We start from the raw sequence: 8,009 nt of genomic DNA on the forward strand, positions 1-8,009 counted from the left end.
TTAGAAGCCAAAGACCAGCAGGTGGGTGTCCTCAGGTGCAAATGGACTGTACTGGCACCCATTGCAGTTGACTGGAAAAAGGTTAGAGGCTTTGGATATTCCATTTTCTCTCTCAGCTCTTCAGCAGGAGATTTGGGCCCTGGGCTGGTACTGTCCTGCATCAGGGTCAGGGTAGACAGGAATGGCTGCATATCAGGCCTAAGTCCATGTCATCCTCTCAGGCATTGCCACTGAAGATGGAGAATTTTGTTCAGAGGCCCAGCCTAGGCACATGGGAGGAACCACCTTATTAAAAATTAAGAAAACAGTATACATGCTTTATTCTTCTAGAATAATTATTAATGTCATGTTTTACAATGTATCTCTTAAAGGAATGGTGAGAATCATCTACATAATGTATGTTTTAAGTGATCTTTTCTATAATTGCAGCTTTCATATGTTCTTATAGAAACCATTTTCTTTGGGAACACACAGGCAATATCTCTGTGTTCATTCTACTGGGAAATCTTTATGCGGGGTGGAGAGAGTCACATTTCCTAATGAGAGATGGAAAGCATCTGACTACTGAAAAAGTGTCCAAATGCTGCTGGTAATGATCATGGGGCTGCAGGTAGAGGTCAGTTTAAGGAGGTGTCAGGGAAAGTCATTTTGAGAGTCTTTTTTTTTTTTTTTTTTTTACAAAATCATGGGCAGAAGCCACCACCTGGACCCACCACATATTGGAATGGATGAGGGACATAAATAGAGCTCAGTAAATTAAGAATGAAATCCATGAGTGGGCAAGAGGTTTGAGAGGTTGACGGGTGTGAGAGGTGGATAGGTGAATGTTGAGAATGTTCAAAACATCTTCTTTCTCCATAATAAGAGAGCATTTAGGCCCCTGAGCCAGACAGTGTCCAGGCCAGGGGGAACGGGATGTTGTCAGCTCTCCTGGCCAAAAGTGAGACTCCAGCAGTGTCCAGTTACTTGGTCCAGTTTGGGATTTGTTCATTTTTTAAAATGATCCAACAGTATACAATTTTGAAAATATACAAAAATCCCTATGCTACCATTCATAGATAGCCAAGATGGCCCTAAGATGGTGAGAGAATCAGAATGGGGTTTGGGTTTACGTTGTGTATTTTTTCTCCCAATATCTACAGAATTCCCTATATCCCACTTTTTAAAGTAACCCAGTGGGTGTCATTCCCTTTCACAGTTACAGACATTTCCAGTTCATGGTTACAGACCCTTGGAAAACCCACACCCTTTCTGCTGTGAGGTACAGGCAGCCCTGTGACATCACCTCTAAACATGCCTTCTGGGACATCAAATTGCTGATTAAGTAAAAGTCATTTCAGTAGATATTGAAGACCTCCATTTTACCACCTCACACTTGTAATTCTTCTACCAAAAGGTGATGGATTTTAGTGGTGATTTGCTTTTATAGATTAGTGTAGATTAATGCTTCTGCCAGGGGCAGTTTTTTCATTGGGAAAAGCATTTGGCAAAGTCTGGAGACATTGCTGGTTGTCAGAGCTGGGGGAGGGAGTCCTGCTGGCCTTGAGTGGGTAGAGTCCCCAGAGAGTGCTGAACATTCTAGAGCTCACAGAGCCCCACCAGCATGACCACTACAAAGTTCAATGCTGAGGAGGAGTGGAGAGCCCTGATGTGCCTCCCCTAACTTCCCTGGAGCTTTTTACCTTCTCCTTCCATCAGTCTCTACCACTTTCTCACCTCAGCTTGCTCCTTGAACCTGAATGCCCTCCACTTGAACTTGCCCTTAGTTTAAGACCTGCTGTAATCTCTTGACTTTCTTGGCCCCTTTCTGATCCTTAGCAAGGTGTCTTCTAGAGGGTACTTTCACCTTTCCTGGAGCTTCCCAGGATCCAGATGCCCCTGCCTTGTGTGGGCACCAGGGATATGGCCCTGTGCCTGTGTCCCTAAAGTTCCTGTCACTCAGGACCTTTGTGTGAGAGCAACTGAGGTGATATTACCCTCCCCTACTTTTCTTGGAACATAAAAATATGTACAAACCTTGTAGAGTAAAATTTCTTAATGCATGTGAAAATTTAAAAAATATATATTTTTGCCTCCCAAACTTTACTGGGAAAAATTTATTACAGTCCCAATCATAAAAAATGACACCTAATCAGGGTTATTCACTGTATTGTTTGTTTAACAGCAAAATATTGGGGACAACCTAGACTTTCACCAGCACAATGCTAATTAAACAGGTTAGCTTATATCTACACAATAGAATATAATGCAGCTGCATAAAAAGTATAGAATCTTTCAGGTATTCACATGGAAACACCTCCATGTTCTATTTTAATTATAGCATCTAAACATCACAGAAGAAGATGCAGTTTTTGTACTAGATCTGACCTTAGAACATTATTTTTACTGTTTTTTTTTTTTAATTTAAAGAGAGAGGGTCTCACTCTCATACCCAGGCTGAAGTGCAATGGCGAGATCGTAATTGACTGCAGCCTCAATCTTGTGAGCTCAGTGATCCTCCTGCCTCAGCCTCCTGAGTAGCTGGAATCACAGGCATGTGCAACCATGCCTAGCTAATTTTTTCTGTTTGTTTCTGTAGAGATGGGGTTTTACCCAGGCTGGTGAAACCCCAGGCTGGTCTCAAACTTCTGGGCTCAAGTGATCTGCCCACTTTCATTCCCAAAATGCTGGAATTACAAGCAAGTGTCATCACACCTGATTCTGCCTTTAAAAAAAAAAAAAAAAAAAAATTGAACTGCAGTCGACTCACTCATCTCTTTCCCCATCAGGTGATTTCTATTTTTTCCTCTATTTCTCCACCATATGTCCATACCAAAATCCAGATGTATTTGCTTTTGTTTAGAATTAGATTTTTTTTTTTTTTTTAAAAGAGAAGCCCTAGGAATGGTCTCCTAGCTGATTTTCAGGATTCTAATCTTCACTGTCTAAGCCATAGGTTTCCAACTCCAGATACTGATTAGAGTCACTTGTAGGGCATTTAAAGCCTACCAATGCCTGTACCATCCCTCAAGTATATCTGATTTGGCTGATGTGTGGTGTGGCCCAGGTATTGGTTGTTTAAAAATGCTTTTAAGGAAAAGGGTCATTTTGAAGTGGAGGAACTTTAGCCCAGTAATCAAAGTTAACATCCCCAGTAATCAGAGATAATGACATCTTAGGGCATTGTAATGTAATGTAATGGATGGAGAAGGTGCAGCATCATCCCTGTGGTATTCTTGTACAAAGTGTATAACCTGAGTTTAATCATGAGAAGATATTAGAAAAGTCCAAACTGAGGGTCATTCTACAAAATAAGTAACCAATACTCTTCAAAAATGTGAAGGTCTTAAAGGTAAATCCTAACTTTTCCAGATTAAAGGAGACTGAGAGAACAGTACAATGAAGAGCAATATGTGATACTAGATTGGATCCTGGTCCAGAAAGAGGACATTAGTCAGAAGATAGAGGGGATTTGGATAAGGTCTGTACAGGTATTCATTTTACATTGTTAATAATCATTTATTGATTTTGATTATTAGGTGCATATCTATAATGTTAATATTTGGGGAAGTTGAATGAAAAGCATATGAGGACTTTGCCTATTTTTGGAACATTTTTGAAAGTCTGAAATTATTTCAAAATTAAACTTGAAAAAAAAAAGAAATATAGATCTTTTATTATTTCTATTAAGTTTCCAAAGTTGAAGATCATTTCCCAACTTATCTTGCCTAATACTGGTCAGAGTAATCTTCCTGGAAATGCTGTTTGTCATGTTTGTGACCTTCTTAAAGCTTTCCAGTGACTTCTCTTATCTGTAGGATGAAGTTCCCATTATGTAGGCTGCCATTCAGTGCCCTCATAGCATGGCCCGAATCTCCCCCCCCCCTTTTTTTTTTCTTTTATCTGTGTTGAAAGACCTGACCAACATTTTACTTTCTTATGGCCAAACTTGTTCAAATTTTTTCTTGCTTATATAATGCCTTCCCTGTCTTCTTAACTGTGGGACTTCAGTTAAGGTGGTGGGAAATATTTTAGAAGAAAAATTATAAAGATAGTTACAGGAAGTAGTCACAAACCTTCTTGGAAGTCTGGGGGTTTGCATAGCTTCAGTAAAAGGTTTGGCTGAAGGCAGCTGAATTATCTTAAAAGCTTAGGGCATAGATACACAGGAATGTAGAGGAGTTTATCTAAATAGCTTGTTTACTCAGGCGATCCTAAAGCCAACATTTAATCTTATGCTGGGGAACTACTCTCCAGGAGGTCAGTAATGTCAATTACCTTTTAGTGGTGTTTACTGAAGTCCTTTTTCATTTAATCTGTACTAAATAAATGCGAACTTCACCTGCTTATTAGGGCGTCTGCTGTTAACTCTTTACGGGACCCATCTCGGTATCGGTGAGTGACAGGGCCACCTAGCCTGCTGTTTCACTGGATATTTGTGTCCGAGTGTATTTGTTCATCCATTCCTGGGTCAGGGTCTGCGGGTTGGACCCAGACAGTTGGTGCCCCGTGTGAGGACCTGGCAAATTGGTGCCCAGGACTGAGGTATAGCTGCAAATAATCGTGACAGAACCCTCAAAAACTAAGGTGAAGACTGTGCGGTTGGTAAGCCAGTAAGTCGATAAGTCAGTAAGTCAGTAGGTCATCGGTGCCCGCTTGGAATCTCCAAGTTCGAGGGAATTGTTCAGGGTAGGGTTTTATCAGGGGACAACAGTTATCAGCACAAGAGAAGCAGTATCTAAAAGTATTCAATCAGCTGCTTAAAGCCACTGGAGCCTCGGTTTTGCAGGCTCAATTAAGGGACCTATTGCAAATTGTATCACTTAAGCCATGGTTCCCGAAAGAAGGTGAGCTAGACAGAGAGCTTTGGGAACAGGTGGGAAGAAATTTTTTTTTTTTTTTTTTTTTTTTTTGAGACAGAGTCTTGTTCTGTCACCCAGGCTGGAGTGCAGTGGCGCGATCTCGGCTCACTGCAACCTCCATCTCCTGGGTTCAGGTCATTCTCTTGCCTCAGTTTCCTGAGTAGCTGGGACTACAGGCGCCCGCCACCACAGCTGGCTAATTTTTTTGTATTTTTAGTAGAGACGGGATTTCACCTTGTTAGCCAGGATGGTCTTGATCCCCTGACCTCATGCGCAAGAGTAACGGGTCCCAGTATAATCTTTAATGCTATCGGCTGTAGTGAGGGCAACTCTGGTCCCATTATACACAGAAGAGCCTAAAAAGGGGTTAGGAGAAAGAACCGTCACCTACTTTACCACCCCTGAGGCCCTCAGCCCCACTATCACCTGGCCAAAATAACAAAGAGGAAAGGGAGGTTTTGCCTGAGTCCCCTCCTCCAATAAATAAGAAGAAAGACAAGGCATACACTACAGCTATGAGACCCTGTCTTAAGCAAGCGGCATTGGAAGGGGAGCTTTTAGCCTGCCCAGTGATGCAAAATCAAAAAGGCAATCAGGTGTATGTTTATAAAGAGATAAGAAACGGCATTAGAAGCCGAAGCTGCGAAGCTGCGCAGCCAAGCGGGCGGAGGACTTTAGGAAAGGCTCAGCGGGAAAAAAGCTCCTAGTGTCCAAGCTGACAGGGTCCGCCAAGGCCGGCAGCCTCCGCCCAGCAGTGGGAGGAGGGAGCCGTGCAGACAAAAAGTGGCGCGTATGCAAGCGCAGTGCGACCGTTGCCCAGGACGTGTGTCACTGCCCTCTGGCTCCACAGGCAGCCGACGGTAAAATTTCATGTGTTCCTTGTATGCAAGGAACATCTCAAATTATAATTCTCTGTTAAAATTTACGTTAAATTTAAATTATAATTATGGCCACTGTTTTTCCTCCACTACCCCTGATGTGGCTCTCTCAAAATCTTAATTGTGTAGAACAGTGACCTCTGAAGGGAGAGAAATTACAAAGAGCCCTTGAATTAGTTGAGGAACAAGTAAAAGCCGGTCATATAGAACCATCTAACAGCCCTTGGAATTCGCCCATTTCCTCATTCCCAGAAGTCTGGCAAATGGAAATTTTTACATGACTTCCGTGCTATTAATGCTAATCTACAGCCTATGGGACCCCTTCCGCCATGGCGATTGCTCAAGATTGGCCTATAATTGTTACTCACTTAAAAGACTGTTTTTATACTATTCCTCTCACAGAACAGAACAGAGAAAAATTTGCGTTTACATTACCAGCTATTAATAATGAAAGGCCAGCTTGCCGATTTCATTGGAAAGTGCTTCCTCAGGAATGCTGAATAATCCTACCTTGTATCAGTAACATGTAGATCAGGCTGTGCCCCCCAGTAGAAAAGAATTTGCTAATTGCAAGATTATTCATTTTATGGGTGATATATTACTGGCAGCCCCAAGAGAGCCAGCACTTTTAAGTTTATATGCCCGTCATAAAGAATACACAGTTGGCCAGGCGCGGTGGCTCATGGCTGTAATCCCAACACTTTGGGAGGCCGAGGCAGGCGGATCACGAGTTTAGGAGATCCAGACCATCCTGGCCAACATAGTGAAACCCTGTCTCTACTAAAATACAAAAATTAGCCGGGCATGGTGGCCTACACCTGTAGTCCCAGCTACTCAGGTGGCTGAAGCAGGGGAATCACTTGAACCCTGGAGGCGGAGGTTGCTGTGAGCCGAGATCATACCACTGCACTCCAGCCTGGTGAGAGAGCAAGACTCCATCTCAAAAACAAAAACCAACCAACCAACCAAACAAACAAAAAGTTAAGATGTTTAATTATAGCACTTGAAAAAGTACAAATGTCCTCCTGTTGGAAATATCTGGGGTACATACTAACTTCCCCGTCAGTAAGACCTCCAAAGGTTAAATTAAATACTAGCAACTTACATACCTCAAATGATTATCAGAAATATCTGTGCGATATAAACTGACTTTGCCCCGTCTTGGGCATAACTACTTAATCAGTTGCAAAACCTGTTTTCTGTCTTAAAGGGCAATACAGCCCTAGATTCTCCCAGATATTTAACCCCTACAGCAAAAAGGGAGATTGAGGAAATAGAACAAGCCATCTCTCACAGGTGACTAGATCGCATGGCTCTGCTCTATTCTGTTCAGTTGTCTGTTTTTCCCACCAAACACCCCCCTACAGGGTTAATAGGACCGATGATCCTGGGACTGTGCTTTCTAGAATGGGATTGTTGCTCATATACCAGGACTAAAACACTATCTCCCTATATCCAGTTAATAAGTAAAATTATGTATTTGGGCCACAGACAATGCAATCAGTTGCTAGGTTATGATCCTTGTATTAATCAGGATTCCTTTAAGTAAAAAGCAAGTCAAAGCAGTTTTGCCTCCATAGAGAAATAAAGGGAAAGAATGAGTAAGAGAAAGACTAGAAGAGACAGATCAGAGAGAGACACAAAAAGTAAGACAAAGAGAGATAAAGTAGGAAGAAGAGAAAGAAACATCGAGAAAGTTACAAGAATGCACCTTTAGTAAGGAATCTTATACAACAAAGTCAGAAAGTTAAGGTATGTCAAAGATTGTGAAAAATGTTATAAAAAAGAATTTATGCAAGAAATGTATAATTTTTGTTTTGAAGGTATAAGTGAGTTTTAAAATGTTAATTGTAAAAGAAATTCTGTGTGTAAATGTATTGGCTAAAGAAGTATCATCCAGTTTTTCTGTAAACTGGACCTTAAAATAAAGCACAAAATGTTTTTCTTTTTCTTTTTTTTTTTTTTTGTTTTTTGTTTTTTGTTTTTTGAGACGGCGTCTCGCTCTGTCGCCCAGGCTGGAGTGCAGTGGCGCGATCTCGGCTCACTGCAAGCTCCGCCTCCTGGGTTTACACCATTCTCCTGCCTCAGCCTCCTGAGTAGCTGGGACTACAGGCGCCCGCCACCGCGCCCGGCTAATTTTTTGTATTTTTAGTAGAGACGGGGTTTCACCGTGGTCTCGATCTCCTGACCTTGTGATCCGCCCGCCTCGGCCTCCCAAAGTGCTGGGATTACAGGCGTGAGCCACCGCGCCCGGCCAAAAGGTTTTTCTTAAAGCACTAACCTGCTCTTT

General features: G+C 42.1%; 1 long non-coding RNA gene across 1 annotated transcript in view; it reads left to right on the forward strand.

Annotated features, from left to right (window-relative positions):
• LOC105495256 (uncharacterized) overlaps positions 1–8,009 on the forward strand; it is a 231,937-nt gene that overhangs the window by 197,224 nt on the left and 26,704 nt on the right. Inside the window, exon 2 of the long non-coding RNA XR_011618026.1 lies at positions 3,352–3,460. This is a non-coding gene — a long non-coding RNA (uncharacterized lncRNA). The remainder of the gene's footprint in view (positions 1–3,351; positions 3,461–8,009) is intronic.

This window comes from Macaca nemestrina, chromosome 20 (assembly GCF_043159975.1).
Source record: "Macaca nemestrina isolate mMacNem1 chromosome 20, mMacNem.hap1, whole genome shotgun sequence".
NCBI classification, from domain to species: domain Eukaryota; kingdom Metazoa; phylum Chordata; class Mammalia; order Primates; family Cercopithecidae; genus Macaca; species Macaca nemestrina.